The sequence below is a fragment of the Triturus cristatus genome, chromosome 12 (assembly GCF_964204655.1).
Source record: "Triturus cristatus chromosome 12, aTriCri1.1, whole genome shotgun sequence".
NCBI lineage: Eukaryota > Metazoa > Chordata > Amphibia > Caudata > Salamandridae > Triturus > Triturus cristatus.
In genome coordinates, this window is record NC_140595.1 from 69095502 (window position 1) to 69117906 (window position 22405).

At 47.5% G+C, this 22405-nt stretch overlaps 1 protein-coding gene across 6 annotated transcripts in view; it reads left to right on the forward strand.

The window, feature by feature from the left end:
- Positions 1 to 22405, forward strand: part of RANBP3 (RAN binding protein 3) — a 324639-nt gene that overhangs the window by 224941 nt on the left and 77293 nt on the right. The window lies entirely within an intron of this gene.

A 22405-nucleotide genomic window follows, 5' to 3' on the forward strand; every position in this document is an offset into this window, starting at 1 on the left:
TCGCTCTCTGAGGCAGGATATGATAGCCTTACCAGTGGCTTTAGTGACGGATTTGCAGATGATGCTGCAAGACTATAAAGCTCGTTTTCCGTCACTCCCAGCCGTCCCACCAGTGCACCCATCTACGTCGGTGGTACCGCGAGACATGGCAATGGACTTGCCACCTCTGCCTAAGGACATACCTCGTACCGCTTCAACAGTGGTACCAATAGTGGTTCCTCAGTCTTCATATTCGGAACCTGCCCATGAGGACACACAAGATATGGATACAGATGACGACGATGAGGGGCATGTGATTCCCCCTTACTGATCCAGGGGATCCGGATGGGGACCCTGATGACACTGGTATGCAAGATCCGGATGCTGTAGGCCGGGAGACGAATGTATCGCCCCCGGCGGATATTGGGGGGGTTCCATAATCTTATGGAGCGTGCATCCAAGAGGTTTGGTCTGCCTCTTACAGTGGAGCAGTCGGACTGTTTCCTATATGACTTTAAAGCACAATATAGAAAGTCGGTCAGATCAATTCCCATCATAGAACATGTCTGGGATGAGGGAATTAAGACAATGCAGAACCCAGCGACAGTCATCCCGGTTCTTCCCCGGCTGGAGAAGAAGTACAAGGCCCCTGAGGGCAGTCCTGCATGTCTTCTAGGACAACCTAAGCCGGATTCCGTAATATCTCAGGCCGCGCAGAGCAAGTCTAAGAACCCGTCCACTCCGTTAACCACGCCTCCGGATAAAGAGGGCAGGCGGCTGGACAATGTAGGAAAAAGATTCTCCACCATGGCCAGCTTGTTGGTTCGTGCGGCAAATTCTTTGGCTATTCTAGGCAGGTACGACCGCCAGATGTGGTGCGACATGGAGCCGTTTATGGACCAACTGCCAGAGTCGAGTCAAGAGGAAGCCAGGCAGGTTCTCATGGAAGGGCAAAGATGCTCTTCGGAAGTCATTGACTGTGCTATGGACATAGCCTCTACTGCTTTCAGGGCTTTGGCAGGGTCAGCGGTCTTGCGCCGTCAAGGCTGGTTGAAGGCGACCTGGTTTCGTCAGGAGGTCCAGAATAAGATCTTGGACCTTCCCTTTGACGGAGAAATGCTTTTTGGTAAGCATGTGGATGAGGCCCTCCAAAGCATAAAGAAGGACACGGACACAGCTAAGTCCTTGGGATCCTTGAATTATCGCAAGGTGCCATTCAGAGGAGCACGTGGTCGAGGGTTTTCTACTTATAGAGGAAACCAACATCAGTATTCCACACAATCAGGACAGTCCTATAAAGGTCAATACTCGAACCAACGCCAAGGGCATTCGGCGTCTTTCTCTCGTCAGTCCCAGAGAGGACGTCAGAATAGACAGGGACGAGACAATGCCAAGAGGCAATAGCGGGCTCTGGCTACTGTTCCTCCCCTACCAAGAACACCGGTTGGGGGCAGGATCTCCTTTTGTCTGGACAGCTGGGTCCTTTTAACATCGGACCGGTGGGTCTTGAATATTGTTCAGAGTGGCCATACGTTGGAATTCCAAGATCTTCCTCCAACGAGAGCTCCGAACGCCCGTCCCTCAAAACATCTCCGACTGTTGCATCTCGAAGCCCACCAACTTTTCATCAAGGGGGCGATAAAACCAGTACCTCTTTCGCAGAGGGGCAACGGGTTCTATTCCAGGTTCTTCCTGGTTCGGAAGACGGAAGATACATGGCGTCCTATACTAGACCTAAGGGAGCTCAACACCTATCTCATCAAACTCTCCTTCAGGATGGTCACTCTCCAAGATATTCTACGACTACTGAATCCGGGAGATTTTTTGGCGTCCCTGGATTTAGAGGATGCGTACTTCCACGTTCCGATCCACCCAGCTCACAGGCAATATCTACGCTTCACAGTAGGCAAGAGCCATTTCCAGTTCAAGGTGCTTCCGTTTGGCCTTAGGTCGGCACCTCGGATATTCACAAAGATGCTGGCACCAGTCGCTGCTTTTCTAAGGAAGCAGTCCTTGGAAGTGTTCCCATACTTGGACGACTGGCTCGTCAAGGCGCCGTCGCTCAGGGCAGCTTCTCAGGCCGTGTCAACTTGCATTCGGTTGTTCGCCCACTTGGGTCTTCAGCTCAACAGGTCCAAGTCGGTGCTGATACCCTCCAGGTCACAAAAGTTCCTTGGGGCTATTCTGGACACGACACTATGCACGGCTCGTCCGTCGGAGGAGCGTCAAGGCAAACTGACCACCTCCGCTCGTCAAATGCTGCACAGGAGATATGTATCGGTTCGACGGTACAAGTCCTTACTCGGATCGATCTCATCCTGCATACCTTTAATACCGCATTGCAGGCTTCATATGCGTCCTCTGCAGGAGGAGTTGGACAAACAATGGCGCCAGGCAGAAGGGTCGTTCAACGACAAGGTGTGGATAACACCAGCTATGCGCAAAGCCTGCGAGTGGTGGCTGGTGAAGGAGAACATCGCAGGAGGATTAACGTTTCGAACCCCTCCTTCTCCTATGGTGGTGACCACAGATGCCTCCTTAGAGGGCTGGGGAGCTGTACTCCAGGAGCTTCAGATCAGCGGTCACTGGAGTCCAGCAGACAGCCTACGCCACATCAACCTCTTGGAGCTGATGGCCATTCGCTTAGCCTTGCTGGCGTTCCTTCCCAGACTTCAGAATCGTGCAGTGCTGGTCCGGACAGACAACACGACGGCCATGCACTATATCAACAAGCAAGGGGGAACAAGGTCGCGGACTCTGTCCAAGGAAGGTCAGACGATCTGGAATTTTGCGATCTCTCACAAGATCACCCTGCAAGCCGAGCACCTAGCAGGGTGCCTCAACATCACGGCGGATGCTCTGAGTCGTCAGACGGAAGTGACTCACGAGTGGGAGTTGGACCAAGCCACGCTGGAGGAAGTGTTCGAGAGATGGGGTACGCCGACCATAGGCCTCTTTGCGTCCCCGGAGAACGCAAAATGTCAATTTTACGCAAGCAAGGTTCCCCATCGAGGATCTCTGGGGAATGCCCTTTCGATTGCTTGGTGTGGCGCATTTTGCTACGCTTTTCCTCCCATTCCTCTCATTCCTCAGGAAGGTCAGAGCGGAACCATGCAGGATAATTCTCATTGCTCCGGCGTGGGCCCGGCAGTTCTGGTTCACGGAACTCCTGCTTCTATCTCAGGATCGACCAATTTGCTTGCCGCTGATTCCATCTCTGTTGTCGAGGGATCAGGGACAGGTACTCCATCCGGATCCAAAGTCACTACACTTGACAGCGTGGCTCCTGAATACAGAGAATTCCGTCATCTGAATCTCTCCAGAGAGTGCAGGGATGTTTTGTCTCAGGCGCGGGCGCCAAGCACTAATAAGACATACAGGGCAAAATGGAAGAGATTTTGACTGTGGTGCCAGAGGAATAAACTCCATCCTTATAAGTCCCTGCCACATCAGGTTTTGCCTTACATCCGGTCACTGGCTAAATCCGGTTTGGCGCACTCTTCGGTCAAGGTACATCTGGCTGCCATATCCCGTTTTCGACGGAAGACATCGGGGCCATCTCTATGGTCCGCAAGGATTGTTAAGCAGTTCCTTAAGGGGTTATTTCGGATGTATCCTCCGGTCCGTCCACCCCTCCTATCTGGCAGCTTAACCTAGTACTGGCTCAACTGATGAAAGCGCCCTTTGAGCCAATTCACAGGGCGGACTTGAAGTTCCTGTCGTGGAAGCTAGCCCTTCTCTTGGCATTAACTTCGGCTAGGAAGGTTAGTGAACTCCAGGCTCTGTCTATAGTGGAGCCTTTTCTGCAGTTCAAGAAGGATGTGCTGATTTTGAGAACCAACCCAAAATTCATCCCGAAGGTGCCTTCGGATTTTCATCTGAATGAACCCTTAATTTTTAACTCCTTTTTTCCGCGTCTTTCCACTCAGGCGGAACGAACATTGCATTCTTTGGATGTCCAGAGATGTCTGAAATTCTATCTCGAGCGCACACGCTCTTTCAGGAAGTCTACACAGCTATTTATTGCCTACAGTGCACCACGGAAGGGTTTGCCGCTGGCTAAGAGTGGCATTTCCCGCTGGATTTCCAGTGCAATACAATACTGTCATCAGGCTGCGGGCAAACCTTTGGATAGACGGGCCCGGGCTCATTCTACGAGAGCGATGGCTTCTTCAGTGGCTCTTTTTGCTGGAGTTGCGATCAAAGACATTTGCAGGGCAGCAACGTGGAGCAGTGTACACACCTTCACGAAGCACTACTGCCTGGAATCGGTGGGACGAGATGAAGCTGCTGTTGGTCAAGCAGTCCTCCGGAATCTGTTTCGATGAGAGGTGAGCTTTCCCTACAATCCCTCCATCCTGGTAAGCACATTTGGTTTCAGTAATGATTGTTTTTTCATGTAAACTGAGATGGTTTTGTAAAGCCATGTGTTTTCCAAAATGTGCTTGTTGTGATTTACTGCTTGCTATTCTGATACAAAGCATGAGAATCTATGAAAGTTCCAATACTGGGGTAAGAAAACAAGTTACTTACCTGTAACTTTGGTTCCCCAGTATTGGTAACTTTCATAGATTCTCATGCGCCCACCCACCTCCCCGGGGAAAGCTCGGCCAATATTACTGAGGTAGTGGCTGTTGGCACAACGGCTACGAAAATCTGAGGCTCTGAGCTCTCTCAGGAAGGTTCCAGGGGGTGAGGCTGTGCTGATTGGTCCTGGCAAAAGTTTGGACTCTTTTACACAAAGAGGGTGATATACTACAAAATGAGATGAGGCCTAGGCCTATTTTCTCTTTTGTTTCTATGGTTATGATATATATATATATATATATATATATATATATATATATATATATATATGTTTTTATTTACCGAGGCTCCCATTCCGACGACGGGGAATGATACAAAGCATGAGAATCTATGAAAGTTACCAATACTGGGGAACCAAAGTTACAGCGTTGCAGAGCAGAAAAGTTAAAATCCGGATACCCACCGCAATTAGCAGTACAAGCAGGAGACCTCGAAAAACGCTTCCCAACACGGAGTGTATGAAAGATGGTATAACTCCCTAACTGTGCGGGCAGGTGGAAACCGTACTTGTGTGCAACACGTGACTATGGAATTAACCGTTCCCAGATAAACTATACCTGGTTCCATTCCACAGTAACTGTGATCATTCAGCATCAACTAGCTCTCATTCGAGAGCAGCTTGAACCCCGCATGAATCACAGCAGCTGGGGAACCCTTAAGCTAACAGAACAAGTTCGCAACCGAAGCATTGCATGCCCTGTGAAGAGAAATATCCTTGCAGACCAAGGACCCACTTAAGGCATCCTCGCAGTCGTTACCACTGAGAAACGTCTGTGTCCCCATTCCTGCATCTAAACCGGAATGGTAATTCCTAGTACTCATGCACATAACATTCCCCCAGTGTGAGAAACTGGCTCTGTATATACTGTTCCCAAATAGGTCCACAGTCCCCAGAGGCTTGGCAGAGGCTAAAGTTAGATATAACCTTACTCTCTAAAGTGGTAGCTTGGTCGAGCAGTAAGGCAGTATCAGAGGACAGTGTAAAGCATTTGTTGTACACACTCAGTCAGCAAATGGTCTCACACACTCAATAACTGAACTCTAGGTCAATGGTTTATATATAAAAAATATATGCTTGTTTTATTTTAGAACCAACAATTGGAATTAAAATATACTTTCTCAGAATGAGATGCTTTATATAAATACTTTTGCAATATGCAATTGACTTTTGTAAACAGTTACAAGTGGTTGCAATGGGCAACACTATTTTAAACACAATAATGCATTGAGTTCAATGGAAGTTTCATGTTATTTGCCACATATTACTTTTAGGATTACTTTTGGAATTCCAGGACTGGATCCTACATTCAGTCCTGGGGTCAGTACTTGGAATCAAGTGATAAAAGTCGACTTAATTACTGTGGTGATTTTTAGACAATATTTTGCTATTTTAAAAGTTGACAGAAAATATTTCATAGAAAACAGTCAATGATTCCCTATGGCAGAAAATTCAAGTTACAGGTATAGTATGTTCTAGTTACTTTTGTAATCCAGTACTGGGTGCCTAGACTCAGTACTGGGACCTTTATCCAAAACAGATAAGTTATTACGTTTTCAGATATACGATTTTTAAAGAATATTTAAAGATTGCAGAAATTGACACTTAGAAGAAACTTCACAGAAAAACAGTCAATGATTTCCTATGGAAGAAAATCGGGTTACTGGTAAGTACAGTAATAAGTAGTTTTCAGAGTCAGTGCTGGGCACCAAGATCCAGCACTGGGAGCTCACCTAATAGCAGGTGAGTATTTTTGTTTTCGTTACTCGGCTGATTTTTGGTGAATATTTTAAGTTTTGAAAAGTCCACACTTCAGAAAAAGCCAGTCAATGTTACCCTATGGAGAAAATTGAGTTATCGGTTTAAAGGTAAGTACTCGACTGGCGGAGTTAAGGTTCTGGACATAGACTCGGGGGTCTCCCAGGGTCAGGTAGGTACAGTTAGTTCACCCCCAGCGGCACAAGGGCGACCGGGTGCAGAGAGAGTTAGGCCCAATGTTATCCTATGAGAGGAATGTGGGCCTTGGTTGGTGGCTGCTGACTAGCAGGCCACGCAGCTGTGGGAGCAGGGCTCCTGGTCACTTACTCAGGGCAAGTGGGGAAGTAGATAGGTGTAGAGGTTGCACTGCCAGGGCCACTCGGGCGGCTGGGTGCAGGGTGCTTTTGAGCCTTCGGGCGCTCAATTGATTTCAATGGGAAATCTCCGGTTTAGAAAAAGACTGCAAGCTCGGGGACGAGGATTCTTCAGGTGCCACCGCCACTTCGAGAGGTAAGCTGGGTAGTTGGAGGATAGGTAGGTACCCCGGGATTGGGCACAGAGGGCCGCGGGGTGCCTTTTGGTGCCGGGAAATTTTACCCTCTGTTGATCGCGGTAGGGGGGGGGGGGGCACCTGAGGCTGCAGGCTTCTTCAGGAGTGTCGAGGGAGGTCCTGGGGTGCCGGACTCGGGGTCACAGTCGCCGTGGGGTCATCCTCGTGGTCTTTGTTCACTCCCGCACAGGCCAAGCTTGGCTGGTGCAGAGTGTGCTGGGTTCGCGGTTCCGGGCTGCTGCCAGGGATTAGAAGTAGTTTTTGAGTAGAGCCTCTACTCATGGGAGTCCCAGGGGCTTAGAGTCAATAGGTAGCCAGGTCCTCCGGGATTTGTGAGGTTGCTGGCCACAAGAGATGCCGGGTTGGAGCAGGTTCAAGGGTCGACAGGCCGGTAGGGTTGGGGCCAAAGCAATTTGTGTCTTCCTCTTCTTAGCAGCTGCAGGGCAGGTCTTCTTTCTTCTAGCTCTTCTTCGGATTTTGGAATCTGGGGAAGGAAGGTTCAGGGTGCCCCTAAATACTAGATTAGGGGCGTTACAGGTAGGTGAAGGGCAGGGACCAATAGGTCCCTGTCCTGGGGTGGGTACACCCCCTATCCTGCCTCTCTCCTGTGGGAGGGGGGCAGTAGCCTAGTCCTGATAGGGTAGGGCTTCCCATCTTCAAGATGGCGAGAGCCCGGAGATGTGCTTCACCTCGCCTCCCCCACCTGAGGGGTGGGGTTGGCAGGCTGGCACATCCCCTGTCCTTATTTGTGGTTTCCGGCCAAGCTTCCCGCCAGAGTGGGGGGTTGCAGTGGCCTGGGGAAGCTCACAGAGTGCGGCATGCCTTTGAAGCTTCCCCCTGCCCATCCTGGGGGAGGAGATTTAGCACCTCACCCAGGGTATGCATTGTTGCAGGCCCAGGAGAGCAGGGGCTCTCCTACCCAGGGGTCCAGCAACATGTCTGCTGTGTGGCAGCCTAGGCAGCCTCAGAACAGACGTGGATTGTAGGTTAGCTTTAAGGGTGCATCTCTAAGATGCCCTCTGGGGTGCTTGGTACATTAAATCCCACACTGGCATCAGTGTGGGTTTAATGTGCTGAGAAGTTTGATACCAAACTTCTCAGTCTTCAGTGTTGCCATTATGGTGCTGTGGAGTTCGTGTTTGATGAGCTCTCAGCACCATGCACTCTTAAATGACAGCACTGCACTTACAGTGCCCAGGAATGGAGCTGGGTACTGTAGGGGCACAGGGGTACTGTAGGGGCACAGGGCTCCTGCGCCCACACCATTGGCATAGAGCACCCAGCTAGAGGGGTGGCAGATGTATGCCATGGCAGTGAAGGTGATGGGCATGGCACACAGGGATGTGTGTCATGTCGACTATGTTTTTGTCTTGCACCCAAACACTCAGCCTGCAAAGGCAGTGTGTGTGTGTGTAAGGGTACAGGGCCTCTAAGGGTGGCACAATGAGTGATGCAGCCCTTAGAGGCCTTCCCTGGTCACAAGGCCCTGGGTACCTAGGGTACCATTTACCAGGGGCTGACATGTGGCCAGGGTTTGCCAATTTGGGTTTTGTTTGTTTTAGGGAAGGAACATAGGCCCTGGGCACCTGATTGGCAGGAGTCCAGGGCACACTCAGTCAAGGTACATTCAGCAATTCAGCAAAAAGTGGGGGCATACCATGCAAGAAAGATGGCACTTTCTCACACCTAGGGTTTGGCCAATTATTAAATAGAGCAGCCCTTTACCATGGTGTCACCATGCACTCTGACGCACCTGAGGAAGACTTCCTATTAGATACTTTTGAGCAATCTGAAAAGTCTGTACAAATCTTACCTATGATTAAAGGAGTCATAAAACACGCCCCAGAGGTATTTAAAGACCCCGTCCGTGCCAGGGTTCTTAACCCAAGAATAGAAGAGAAATATAGGCCTGCCCCTGAAGATCCTTGTTACATCAAAGGACAGCTCCCTTTGGATTCTTTGGTCGTTTCCAATGCTAGGAAACATGCAAACTCCCAAACCACAGGAGATACACCACCCCCGACAAAGAATCCACGCTGTTAGAAGCCTCTGGCAAAAGAGTTGCTGCACAAGCCGCTAACCATTGGTGTATTGCCAACACTCAAGCTCTACTAGCACGCTATGACAGGGCTCACTACGACCAGTTGGAGAATCTGTTACAACATCTGCCAGACCAATATAAAACACAGGCAAATTACCTTATCCAGGAGGGAAAACTTATTTCAAATGCGTCAATTCAATGTGTGCTTGACGCCGCGGACACCGCCTCTAGAGCCATGAACACAAGTGTGCTCCTTAGACGACATGCCTGGCTACGCATTTCAGGCTTTAAGCCAGAGGTACAAACTACCATACTTAGTCAGCCATTCAACCAAGAACCAAAAAATGAAAAAAGACACCGAGACTTCTAAGTCCATGGGAGCATTACAGTCTCCACAACCACGTGGCTCCTTTCGACACTCCTTCTTCTACAGAGGAGCCTCCAAGAATATGGGAGCGGACACCTCCTCCACCTTCAAACCCGCTACTCAAACATCCCCCAGTAGAGGATATTTTAGAGGAGGATATAGAGGAAACCACAAGGGACGAGGTCGAGGCAATACCAACACTCGCACCTCCCCTGTCACAAAACAGTGACTTTCCTCCACTCCTCCCAGACCATTCCACTCCAGTCGGGGGAAGACTCAAACAGTTCCTATCTGTCTGGAACTCCATCACAACAGACAAGTGGGTAAGACAAATTATCCAGTATGGTGTGAGAAAGTGGCTCTGTATATACTGTTCCCTAATAGGTACAGGGTGTACAGAGTCCACAGTCCCCCAGGGGCTGATAGAGGTTAAAGTTAGGTATGACCTTACTCTCTAAAGTGGTAGCTTGGTCGAGCAGTAAGGCAGTACCAGAGGATAGTGTAAAGCATTTGTTGTACACACTCAGTCAGCAAATGGTCTCACACACACAATAACTGAACTATAGGCCAATGGTTTATATATATAAAATATATGCTTGTTTTATTTTTAGAACCACAAAGGGAATAAAAATATACTTTCTCAGAATGAGAGGTTGAATATAAATACTTTTGCAATAAGCAATGGATTTTTGTAAATAGTCACAGTTGGTTGCAATAAACAATCCTATTTCCTAAACATAACAATGCATTGAGCTCAATGGTAAATTCAGGTTATTTGTAATAAATTACTTTTCAGATTACTTTTGGAATTCCAGGTCTGGCTCCTAGATCCAGCCCTGGGACAATATTCAGAATCAAGTGGTGAAAGTCGACTTAATTACTGTACTGATTTTTAAATAATATTTAGCTATTTCAAAAGTTGACACTTAGAAAATATTTCAAAGAAAACATTCAATGGATCTCTATGGCAAGAAATTCAAGTTGCAGGTAGAGTACTTTATCGTTACTTTTGTAATCCAGGTCTGAGTACCTAGACTCAGCACTGGGGTCTTTATCAGAAACAGGTAAGTAATTACGTTTACAGAAATTGTACGATTTTAAAAGAATATTTCAAGATTGCAGAAATCAACACTTAGAAGAAATTTCACAGAAAAGCAGTCAATGGTTTCCTATGGAAGAAAAAGGAGTTAAAGGTAAGTGTAGTTGTGGGTACTTTTCAGAGTCAGTGCTGGGCACCAAGATCCAGCACTGGGAGCACTGGGAGCTCACCTAAGAGCAGGTGAGTAAATTCGTTTTTGGTACTCGGCTGATTTTTGGTGAATATTTTGAGTTTTGAAAAGTTCACACTTAGAAGAATTTCCAAGAAAAAGCCAGCCAATGTTACCCTATGAGAAAAATGAAGATCGCGGTTTAAGGGTAAGTTCTCGACTGGCAGAGTTGAAGTTCTGGGCATAGACTCGGGGGTCTCCCAGTGTCAGGTAGGTACAGTCAGTTCACCCTCAGCGGTTTCAGGGCGGCCGGGTGCAGAGAGAGTTAGGCCCAATGTTAGCCTATGAGGAATAGGGGGGCCTGGTCTGGTGGCTGCTGTCTAGCAGGCCACGCGGCTGTGGGAGCTGGGCTCCTGGTCACTCACTCAGGGCAAGTGGGGAAGTAGGCTAGTGTAGAGATTGCACTGCCAGGGCCACTCGGGCGGCTGGGTGCAGGGTGCTTTTGAGCCGTCGGGCGCTCAATGGAAATCAATGGGAATGTTCCGGTTTGGAAAAAGGCTGCAAGCTCGGGGACGAGGATGCTTCAGATGCCACCACCACTTCGAGAGGTAAGTTGGGTAGTTGTAGGTTAGGTGGGTACCCCGGGATTGGGCACAGGGGGCCGCGGGGCGCCGGGTGCAGGGTGCCTTTTGATGTCTGAAATCTTACCCTCTTGTTGATCGCGGTTGGGGTGGCACTCTGTTCTGAGGCTGCAGGCTTCTTCCGGAATGTCGAGGGGGGTCCTTGGGTGCCGGACTCGGGGTCACAGTCGCCGTGGGGTCGTCCTCAGGGTCTTTGTCCACTCCGGCACTGGCCAGGCTTGGCTGGTGCAGAGTGTGCTGGGTTCGCGGTTCCGGGCTGGTGCCAAGGGTTAGAAATAGGTTTCTGAGTAGAGCCTCTACTCATGGGAGTCCCAGGGGCTTCGAGCCAAAAGGTAGCCAGGTCCTCCGGGGTTTGGTGAGGTTGCTGGCCACGAGAGATGCCGCGCTGGTGCAGGTCCGCGAGTCGACAGGCCGGTAGGGCCAAAGCAGTTGATGTCTTCTTCCCTTTTTAGCAGCTGCAGGGCAGGGCTTTGTTCTTCTTGCTCTTCTTGTAGTTTTTCGAATCTGGAATCTCGGGAAGGAAGGTTCAGGGTGCCCCTAAATACTAGATTTAGGGGCGTTATAGGTAGGTGAAGGCCAGGGACCAATGGGTCCTTGTCCTGGGGTGGGTACACCCCCTATCCTGCCTCTCTCCTGTGGGAGGGGGGCAGTAGCCTAATCCTGATAGGGTAGGGCCTCCCATCTTCAAGATGGCGAGAGCCCGGAGATGTGTTTCACCTCGCCTCCCCCACCTGAGGGGTGGGGTGGGCAGGCTGGCACATCCCCTGTCCTTGTATGGGGTTTCCGGCCAAGCTTCCCGCCAGGGTGGGGGGTTGCAGTGGCCTGGGGAAACTCCAAATGGCGGCATGCCTTTGAAGCTTCCCTTTTGCTCATCCTGGGGGAGGAGATTTCTCACCTCACCCAGGATGTGCATTGTTGCAGGCCCGGGAGAGCAGGGGCTCTCCCACCCAGGGGTCCAGCAACGTGTCTGCTGTGTGGCAGCCTGGGCAGCCTCAGAGCAGACGTGGATTGTAGGTCAGCTGTAAGGGGGCATCTCTAAGATGCCCTCTGGGGTGCTCAGTACATTAAATCCCACACTGGTATCAGTGTGGGTTTAATGTGCTGAGAAGTTTGATACCAAACTGCCCAGTCTTCAGTGTTGCCATTATGGTGCTGTGGAGCTCGTGTTTGACGAGCTCTCAGCACCATGTACTCTTAAATGGCAGCACTGCACTTACAGTGCCCAGGAATGGACCCGGGTACTGTAGGGGCACAGGGCTCCTGCTCCTGTGCCCACACCATAGGCGTAAGGCACCCAGCTAGAGGGGTGACTGATAAAGGCCTTGGCAGTGTAGGTGATGGGCATGGCACACAGAGATGTGTGCCATGTCGACTCTTTGTTTTGTCCTGCACCCAGACACTCAGCCTGCAAAGGCAGTGTGTGTGTGTAAGGGTACAGGGCCTCTAAGGGTGGCACAACGAGTGCTGCAGCCCCTAGAGGCCTTCCCTGGCCACAAGGCCCTGGGTACCTAGGGTACCATTTACCAGGGGCTGACATGTGGCTAGGGTTTGCCAATTTGGAGTTTGTGTGTTTTAAGGAAGGAACATAGGCCCTGGGCACCTGATTGGCAGGAGTCCAGGGTACACTTAATCAAAGTACATTCAGCAATTTAGCAAAAAGTGGGGGCATACCATGTAAGAAAGATGGCACTTTCTCACATATGGTTACTGCCTGGAACACAAATACCCCCCCCCCCCCCCTCCCCCACATATACCACCCAAACAGCGTTCCATGTCACCGGACCATCTTGCGCTTCTCAAACAAGAGGTTCTCTCATTGCTTAAAAAACACGCCATAGAGCCAGTTCCCTTACAACATCAGGGTACAGGGATATACTCACTATACTTCCTAATCCCCAAAAAGGACGGGACTCTAAGACCAATACTCGACCTCAGACCCCTAAATCTGTATTTAAACTCAGATCATTTCCATATGATCACTCTTCAACAAGTGCTCCCACTACTACAACAAGGCGATTTCCTTGCCACACTAGATCTCAAAGACGCCTACTTCCACATTCCCATACATCCTGCTCACAAGAAGTACCTAAGGTTTGTGGTGGAGGGACAACACTACCAGTTTACAGTCCTTACATTTGGAGTAACAACCGCGCCCAGAGTATTCACCAAATGTCTAGCAGTAGTAGCAGCACATCTCAGAAGACAACAAATTCATGTCCTCCCGAATCTAGACGACTGGCTAATAAAAGCCATGTCATTCAACAAATGTGTTCTACACACTCACCAAACTATCCAAATCTTACACAACTTGGGATTCACGATAAACTATCCCAAATCTCATCTACAACCCTCCCACATACATCAGTATCTAGGAGCCACTATAAACACCTCAAAAGCCCTAGCATATTTCAGCCCAGCCAGGATAGCCAATATACAAGCTCTTATCGCAAAATTTCAAACCCAAAACTCTCTTCCAGTAAGAGTGTTCATGCAACTCATAGGCATGATGGCGTCATGCATCTTCATTGTGCCTTATGCAAGACTTCAAATGCGTCCCTTGCAAGAATGTCTAGCACCTCAGTGGAACCAGGCTCACGGACAACTTACAGATCTGGTGTTGGTGGACAGCCGCACACATCGCTCTCTCAAATGGTGTAACATAAAAAACCTCTCCAAAGGGCGTCCGTTCCTAGAGCCTCTTCCACAGATAGTACTGATAACGGACGCATCACTCACAGGATGGGGAGCCCATCTCCTTGGACACACCACTCAGGGCAAATGGTCCACTCAACAGAAAGTGCTCTATATCAATTACCTCGAACTACTAGCAGCGTTCCTAGCATTAAAATCATTCCATCTACATCTCCACAACAAAACTGTCCTCATCCAGACGGACAAAATGACAGCCATGTATTACATACAAAAACAAGGAGGCACACATTTTCTCCAGCTGTCCCAGCTCGCACAGAACATTTGGAGATGGGCCATTCCCCAGAACATATACCTACTTGCAGAACACCTTCCAGGGGTTCACAATCAAATTGCCGATCTGCTAAGTCAACAAACTCAGCAGATCAACGAATGGGAACTACATCCACAAGTCCTACTGCCCTTTTTCCAACAATGGGACCAACCAGACATAGATCTGTTCGCCACACACACAAACGCAAAATGCCCAACCTTCGCCGCCAGGTTTCCCCACCCGGAGTCAAAGGGCAATGTGATATGGATGAACTGGTCAGGCAGATTTGCATACGCTTTTCCGCCTCTCCTACTCATTCCATTAGTGGTACGCAAGCTCAGGCAACAGTCTCTCAAACTGATCCTAGTAGCTCCCACATGGGCACGCCAACCGTGGTTCCCAACACTATTGGAACTCTCGCTAGTTCCACACCAAAAACTACACCTCTCCCCGTCCTTATTAACCTAGAACCATGGAGAAATCAGACACCCAGATCCAGGTCAACTGAATCTAGCGATCTGGCTCCTGAAGTCCTAGAGTTCGGCTACCTAAACCTGCCACCAGACTGCATGAATATTATAAAGGAGGCCAGAAGACCTACCACTAGAGCCTGCTATGCTGCAAAGTGGAAAAGATTTGCCATTTACTGCACTAACAATCATATAAACCCACTGGATGCATCCATCCAAGACCTCATTTGCTACTTACTGCACTTGCAAAGATGTAATTTGGCATACTCATCCATACGTCTCCATCTAGCAGCATTATCAGCCTACTTACAAAGTCGACAACACTTGTCACTATTTAGAGTACCTGCGATCAAAGCCTTCATGGAAGGACTTAAACGGATTATTCCTCCCAGATTACCACCCTCTCCAGTGTGGAATCTAAACATTGTTCTTACAAGGCTCATGAGACCCCCATTTGAACCTATGCATAAATGCGAACTACAGTTCCTCACATGGAAAGTGGCTTTCCTTATCACTATCACATCCCTCAGAAGGGTAAGTGAAATCCAGGCTTTAACCATACAAGAACCATTCTTACAATTACACCGCAACAAAGTGGTTCTCAGAACAAATCCGAAATTCCTTCCAAAAGTCATATCTCCGTTCCATCTTAACCAATCAGTAGAGTTACCAGTGTTCTTCCCAAATCCAGACTCGGTAGCTGAAAGAGCTCTTCATACCTTAGCCGTTAAAAGAGCCCTTCTTTTCTACATTGACAGAACCAAGTCATTCCGCAAAACACAACAATTGTTTGTTGCTTTCTCTCCCCCACATAAAGGCAGCCCCATTTCCAAATCTGGGATAGCTAGGTGGATAGTTAAATGTATCCAAATATGCTACCACAAGGCTAAACGCACACTAACAGTTCCCCCTAGAGCGCATTCCACATGCAAAATAGGGGTTTCCATGGCATTCTTAGGAAACATTCCCTTAGAAGATATTTGTATGGCACCCACATGGTCTACAACACACACCTTCACTAAACACTATTGTGTTGACGTGCAAGCAAAGCAACAAGCTTCTGTGGGTCAGGCTGTCCTTAAAACTTTATTTCAAAAGGCTGCAACCGATACAGGTGACCACCGCTAGGGGAGACATTGCTATATAGTCTATCCTAAGTGTGTGATCTGCAGCTCATATGCCTCGAACGGAACATGCTACTTACCAGTATGCATCTGTTCTTGGCATGTAGAGCTGCAGAGCCACACACGCCCACCCACCTCCCCAGGACCTGTATCTGTTCCAGCATTGTCTTACTTAGACATCACACATGGACATCTCTTTTCTACAAACTCTATCATTTCCCATCATGGCGAAAAACAATCTAAGGATGGAGTTAATGCCCATGCGCACTGTAGTCCAAGGGAGGAGTCACCTATCTCGTGACCAAAGACTTCTTCCGAAGACGACAACAACCTGCAAGCATCCGAGCCCAACACCAAATGGCGATCTGCTATCCTAAGTGTGTGGCTCTGCAGCTCTACATGCCAAGAACAGATGCATACTGGTAAGTAGCATATTCCTTACCATCATACAATTCATCATTAGAAAATGCAGCTGATCGCTCTTGCTCTGCAAGCACATTGTGCACAGTTTCAATGTCCCAATCATCAGAGAACGTACTAGAGGTTATTATATAATTTAAGAAAATCTTAAACAAATAAGGTATCTTTAAAAGTTCATTAGGACCATATACATCATACAATACCCTGTCCCACACTATTCCTCAGTAACTGGAACCGCTGTAATGTTCACCAGGGACTGGTCCCTTGTAACCAAGTTCACAAGTTGGGCTGCAGAGCATTCTGGGAGATAGTGTCCATTCAGAAGTAGGAAAAAGACAGTCGCCAAACCAATCCCAGAGGACCATGAATAGTAATCCGATTGTAATCCAGAGATGTATCCAAGGAAAAACAAAGTATGTCTTTTTCAGCCAGAGATAGAAAGCATGCACTTATAGCTTGAAAGGGAGAGGCGGTGCTGGCAGCTCAGGTTCACTTGAATCCGATGAGAAGTCGTCATAATGCACGAAATAGCCAGATGTCATCCAGTCTATTTTTGGCAGCTCAGCAGGTTTTGTAGAACTGTGGCATATTAATGTAGACGTCAATTTTTTTAAATCAAAATTTGAGTTTCTGTACTTGTTGATTGTACAGTGGTTGTTGTTTCAACAGGGACGAGAAATACTTTGTTGTGTAAAGCTTCTCTTTGGAAAGTGGAATCTTTTGTAGTTATTAAAGCTTCCATCAGGACTTCCTGAACGGTAACAAGAGGAGTGCGGTGACTAGCCAGTAGCCCACGCGGCCTACTGTTGGAAAATCATCCACATAGTGTAGTTTAATCAGATCAATGGAGGCAACCCTTTTGTCTTTGTGAACGGCAAGGGGCGGAAGAAGTATAGTTCTGGTACCTTAGACAGCTAGGACAGGAACAGGCACTCTAAGATGGGCCAAATTATTTCTTGTCCACAATTGCCTCTGTGACCAGGTCCCCAACCTTTGGGATCAGGCAGTTGTTGCTGGTGCGATCTTCACTTCTCCAATGGCGGTGCGTTTTACGTGCCCCGTAATTCATTGAGTTCCTGTAAAGCAGCCAAACGTTCATTGATGTCAAACGGTGTTTCAGCTGCCACTATGCACATTATCGAGATCTGGTACCCACATTCTTACACCAGGAGTTCATAAGGAGCCCGAACCCCTAGAGATTTTCTTGGCATGTTATTGAGTGCCCTCTGCACTCCATATAGGCGATTGACACAACTACCACCAGAGCCCAATACCCTTGCTGTTAAGGACTGTTTTAAGTCACAGTTTTTCATCTCAACTACCGAATTTCCCACAAAATGGTTGGGAGACACCCAAACTTCCCATGGCTCTTTGTAAGCCAGAGAGCTAAACACCGGGCTCTGATTCGAATGTAGTGTGCGAGTTGGGTATGATCCGATGAAGACTCGCAAATCCTTTAACAGTTCAAGAGTCAGCCAAGCACTGCGGCCAAACCAAAAGGAATCTAGAGCATGAATTCACTGCCACCAAGATGTACTTGTAAGCCCCATCTGAGTGTAAGGGACCGCAGTGATCCAAATAAACAACCGCTAGAGACTTGTCTGATATCAATAGAGGTGTCAGTGGAGGACGTGCTATGGTGTGGAACCCTTCATCTGCTCGCAGATGTCACATTTGAGGACAAAGTCCTGGTCTCTTTTGTAAGACCAGGCCACCAATAGCGATGCTTCAGTAATGAAACTGTAGCAGTGACTCCAGTGTGTGCTGACCCCAGACCCGCATGTGCAGCTAGTATTAAATCCAATCTGTGTTTGATATTGCTCTATCCCCCGCTCCTGGAATCTGAACATACGGAACCTTTGGCACATCTAAATTGTAGGAGTACTTGGGTGGAAATCCTTTTGGCAGGTGGATGTCGTTGCGAGCAGCATTTACAGCCACCATGATGTCTCTATCCATTCTTGTACTTGAACGAGTGATTGCAGCAACGGCAGCAGTACGGACTGTTGCCTTAGCTGCTTTATCAGCCATGGAATTCCCTTCAGCGTGAACGTCAACATGTTGATGACTCAATGTGTGGATAACCTCAACCCGTGGCAAGCATTCTTTCAACATTGCTGCTTGTTCCCAAAGCAGCTTGTGCAACCCTTCGAAACTCGAAATCCATTTTGTCCTCAATAGTGACGATATTCATTATAGGACTGGACACAGTAGTATGAATCACACACTATAAGTGTGGGTAATTCATGCTCTGTACTTTGTAGTGCCAGTATTAGCTCTGCCAGCTGCGCTTTACAGTCCCCTAGTGACCGTGTGTGTGTTTTACCAGGACTGAACTTTCCGTCATGGATGCGCCCCTTTACGATTGCACATGCCGTGGAATATTGGTGTCTTGTCCATACGGCAGGTTGAGCAGAGCAATCGGTATAAATGATTTATTCATATTGATCTAGAGGCATTATTTCATCCGGCAGAGGATATTCATGTTCGTACTGCAGGAATGCTTGTGTTTGCAGTGTAGTATTGATTCTGTAATCTACATTTGTTGCAGTGAGAGAGTTAGCTCATTGAATCCATGGTGGATGTAATGCTTTGGCTCGCTTGCTTTTGTAACTAACCTTTAAGGTTGGTACTGGGGTAATGACAATTATTCGCTTACCCAGAGCGGGTGCTTGCTCTCTCTCACTGCAGCAGTCTGTACAGTTGTACAAATCTTCTAATTTGGTGCAAAACGCATTTCAGCGTTTATGTACAAATGAGATTTGTATGCAATAGGTACTGTATCCCCTTCATTGAAAGTGATATAGGTGTACCCAGTGGGTCCAGCGAGTACGCAGATCACCAGGTTAGTTGTGTTTACACGTGTGTGTAAATGTTTGGTGTGAGAAAGTGGGTTTCTGTTGCAGTAACCTCCCCCCCCCCCCCCCCCCCTTTTTTCTTTATTTTTTTTTTTTGCCAGACTACTAATGCTCTTTGACTTGGTGCGCCCTGGGCTCCTGCCAATCAGGTGCCCAGGGCCTGTGTTCCTTCCCTAAAACTGCCTAACCGCCAAAACCCAATTGGCATCTCTGATCACGTGTCAGCCCGTAGACAATGGTACCCTAGGTACCCAGGGCCCTGTGACCAGAGAAGACCTCTAAGGGCTGCAGCACTTATTGTGCCACCCTTGGAGGCCCTGTGCCCTGACACACACACACTGCCTTTGCAGGCTGAGTGTCTTGGTGCAGAACAAAACAAAGAATCGACATGGCACACATCCTTTTGTGCCATGCCCACAACACACACTGCCCTGGCATACCTCAGTCACCCTTCTAGCTGTGTGCCCTATGCCAGTGGTGTGGGTACAGGTGCATGAGCCCTGTGCCCCTACAGTACCCAGGTCCATTCCTGGGCACTGTAAGTGCAGTGCTGCTATTAAGAGTATATGGTGCTGGGAGGTCGTCAACACGAACTCCACAGCACCTTGATGGCTACACTGAAGACTGAGAAGTTTGGTATCAAACTTCTCAGCACATTAAACCCACACTGATGCCAGTGGGGGATTTAATGTAAGATGCATGACAGAGGGCATCTTAGAGTTGCCCCTGAACCTAACCTACAATCCACGTCCTGTCTGAGGGACTTGCTCCCCATGCCATTCCAGTTTGAACCCATCCATATGCAAATCAGTCTTGACCCTGCGCCCAATGATAATAGTCCAGTCCAAACTGCCAGGCCAGGTCCTCCCTGGACTGGAAACAAGTATCCTAGGACCGGTTTCGGAGCTTCAACCCTCATCAGCCAGGATAGCTTGACTCCAGTGGCATGGAGAGCATAGGACCCACGTCTGGGCATAACCGCCCCACTCGGGGTGACAAATGCAAAAAGAACAATTAATAGACAGAATGCAGAACAATGTCCTTCATTCACCCCAGTACAGAGATCTGGGCATAAATCAATCGTTTTTTTGCTCCCCATGCCATTCCAGTTTGAACCCAGCCATATGCAAATCAGTCTTGACCCTGCGCCCAATGGGAACTGGGGGGAATGTATGACATTGTTCTGCATTCTGTCAATCAATTGTTCTTTTTGCATTTGTCACCCCGAGGGCAGTGACAGGAACCAAAGAAAGATGAGAGGTGCTAGATGCCCACATTGTAGATACAGCATGTTTTGAAGAGACAGTGCATGCCCTGCCTAGGGCGGGACCGCCACTGTCCCACCAAGCATATTACAAGTTTACTTTCCGCCAGCGGTGTCATGGAGGTTTTTCAGCCCATGGCGTGCAGGAACTGTTTTTGAAATTCCCATTGCGGTGCCAACTTTTGAGGCAACGCTGTGGGAACGTCAAAAACCAGCCCGCCTGACAGTAGGAAACGCTTGATTTGGCGGGTGGTCTGACCATGGCCTTGGCAGTGCTGCAGCAAGGCGAACCCAAAGCTGCACTGCCAAAGTCGTAATCATGCCCTTAGTGAACAGTTAGAAACGTGAAAGAAACAAAAATAAATAAAAGTAAAACCACAGGATATTTAATGTATTCTGGAAATTGTAACAATCCTATTTTATGAAACTGGGTTATACCCGCTGAATTTAGCAATTTCATACTCCTAAATTAAAATGTATAGGTTTCATTTAGTGGCCATATTTGGGCATTTGCGAAGACCATTTCAGTGGCCCTCATAGCTTTTACTGCCTTTTAGAGTCTGTCACCAGATTTAAATTTCTCCAGGTTTAGGATTTGGTAGTTACCTAGGTCGCAAGCTGGCTCTACCAGCCTGTCAGACGTTCTTCCATAAAAAGGAATACATCTTTCTTTTTACTGAACTATGCGAAAGCTAGCAGTTAAGCCACTCTTCCCATGTGTTTTCAGGAAATGTTTTGATGAGCATTTGTTGGTCTTCAGCCTCACTAGTGCTAGGATGCTTTTTATTTTAGTTTTTTCCTGACTGCTTTCGTTTAATACTTGACCTAGTAAATACTGAATTTTGTTTCACTTTAAGGCTTGCCCACATTACAGAATTGTTAATCTAATAGTGTAGAGAAACGTGTGTGCCTAGTGTGTTGTGAGTAGCAGGTGTGTGAAGCTAGGCTTAGTAGTGGGGATGGGCATGGCCGCCACATTTTTATGTTGTTAATTGTATTTAATGGAAGATATATTCACAGATGCCCAACGTATGTACACACAGAAATAAGCTGCCTTATTCAAAAGGTTTTTGGCATGCTTCAACATTGGTTTAATCTTTTGGGGTTGCTAAAATGGCACTTTTAAGCAGGGTGCTGAAAGTTGCTGGTCTCTTGAAAAACACAACAAATAAAGTGGTGAAAAATATAAGTAAAAGGAAACATTGGCCAAACATTTCCCTATATTTTGTGTGGGTGATCACATTGTGTAAAAGGTTGTCAGTTACACCGAGGGGAGCCAACAAGTTCTGTATTCTGTGGTAGACTGAAACGAAGGGTAACTGACTATTCAGCTGACTAATGGGTGAAGACCCCTGACCAAAAGCCCCTATGTGCATTTATAGTATTGATTCATTATTTTTTGGGGGATGGGTGAGCTCAGTCTTGTGAATTTAGTACAGTATATAACTTTAATAATGCTATGAACGTGCAGTTGTGTTGGGTGTTACATAGTTTACCATTATGTAACTGCTAATTTCTAAAAATGAGCGTTAATGTGAATTAATTATGTGTCCTCTATAGTTGCTTACTGAAATGGCAAGATTGAGTGAAGAGGGCAATAGGTATTACTTTTTATAATAGATATTTTCATATACATTGTAAAATCTACATCATATGTATGAAAAATGCCATTTCTAGATAATGTGTTGCCATCTTTTACAGTAACTCTAACTACTAATGTTGTATTGTAAAACTCAAGTTCTTTTAAAAATATTTTTTTTTTCAAACAAAAAAAACATTACTTGAATTGACATAGAATTTAGAACATTGATAACTCGCATGTTGAGCTGTGCCCAGTTGTTTGACATGCTGCATGATCTTGGCAAGGGTGCAAGTTACTAGGTGCATTGGTATTGGTTGCGATTTCTTGACTTTTCTCCAGTTTTTTATTGGGTTACCCGCAGAATGGATTAGAAATTTGAGGTTTTGAAAGCTCATCCAGAATTTTTTTTTTTTTTTTTTTTGTTCTGATAGATTTTACCAGCGGTTGTAATGATTATAAGAAATGGGTGCATCGCTACAGTCCTGTGTCAGTAATTGCATGGTTTTTGGTAAAAGCGTAAAAAAGAAAGCAATTTCTATACAGTGAGGTGGCGCCTTATTTGAAAAAAAGATTTTCTTGCCTCATAAGGGCATGAA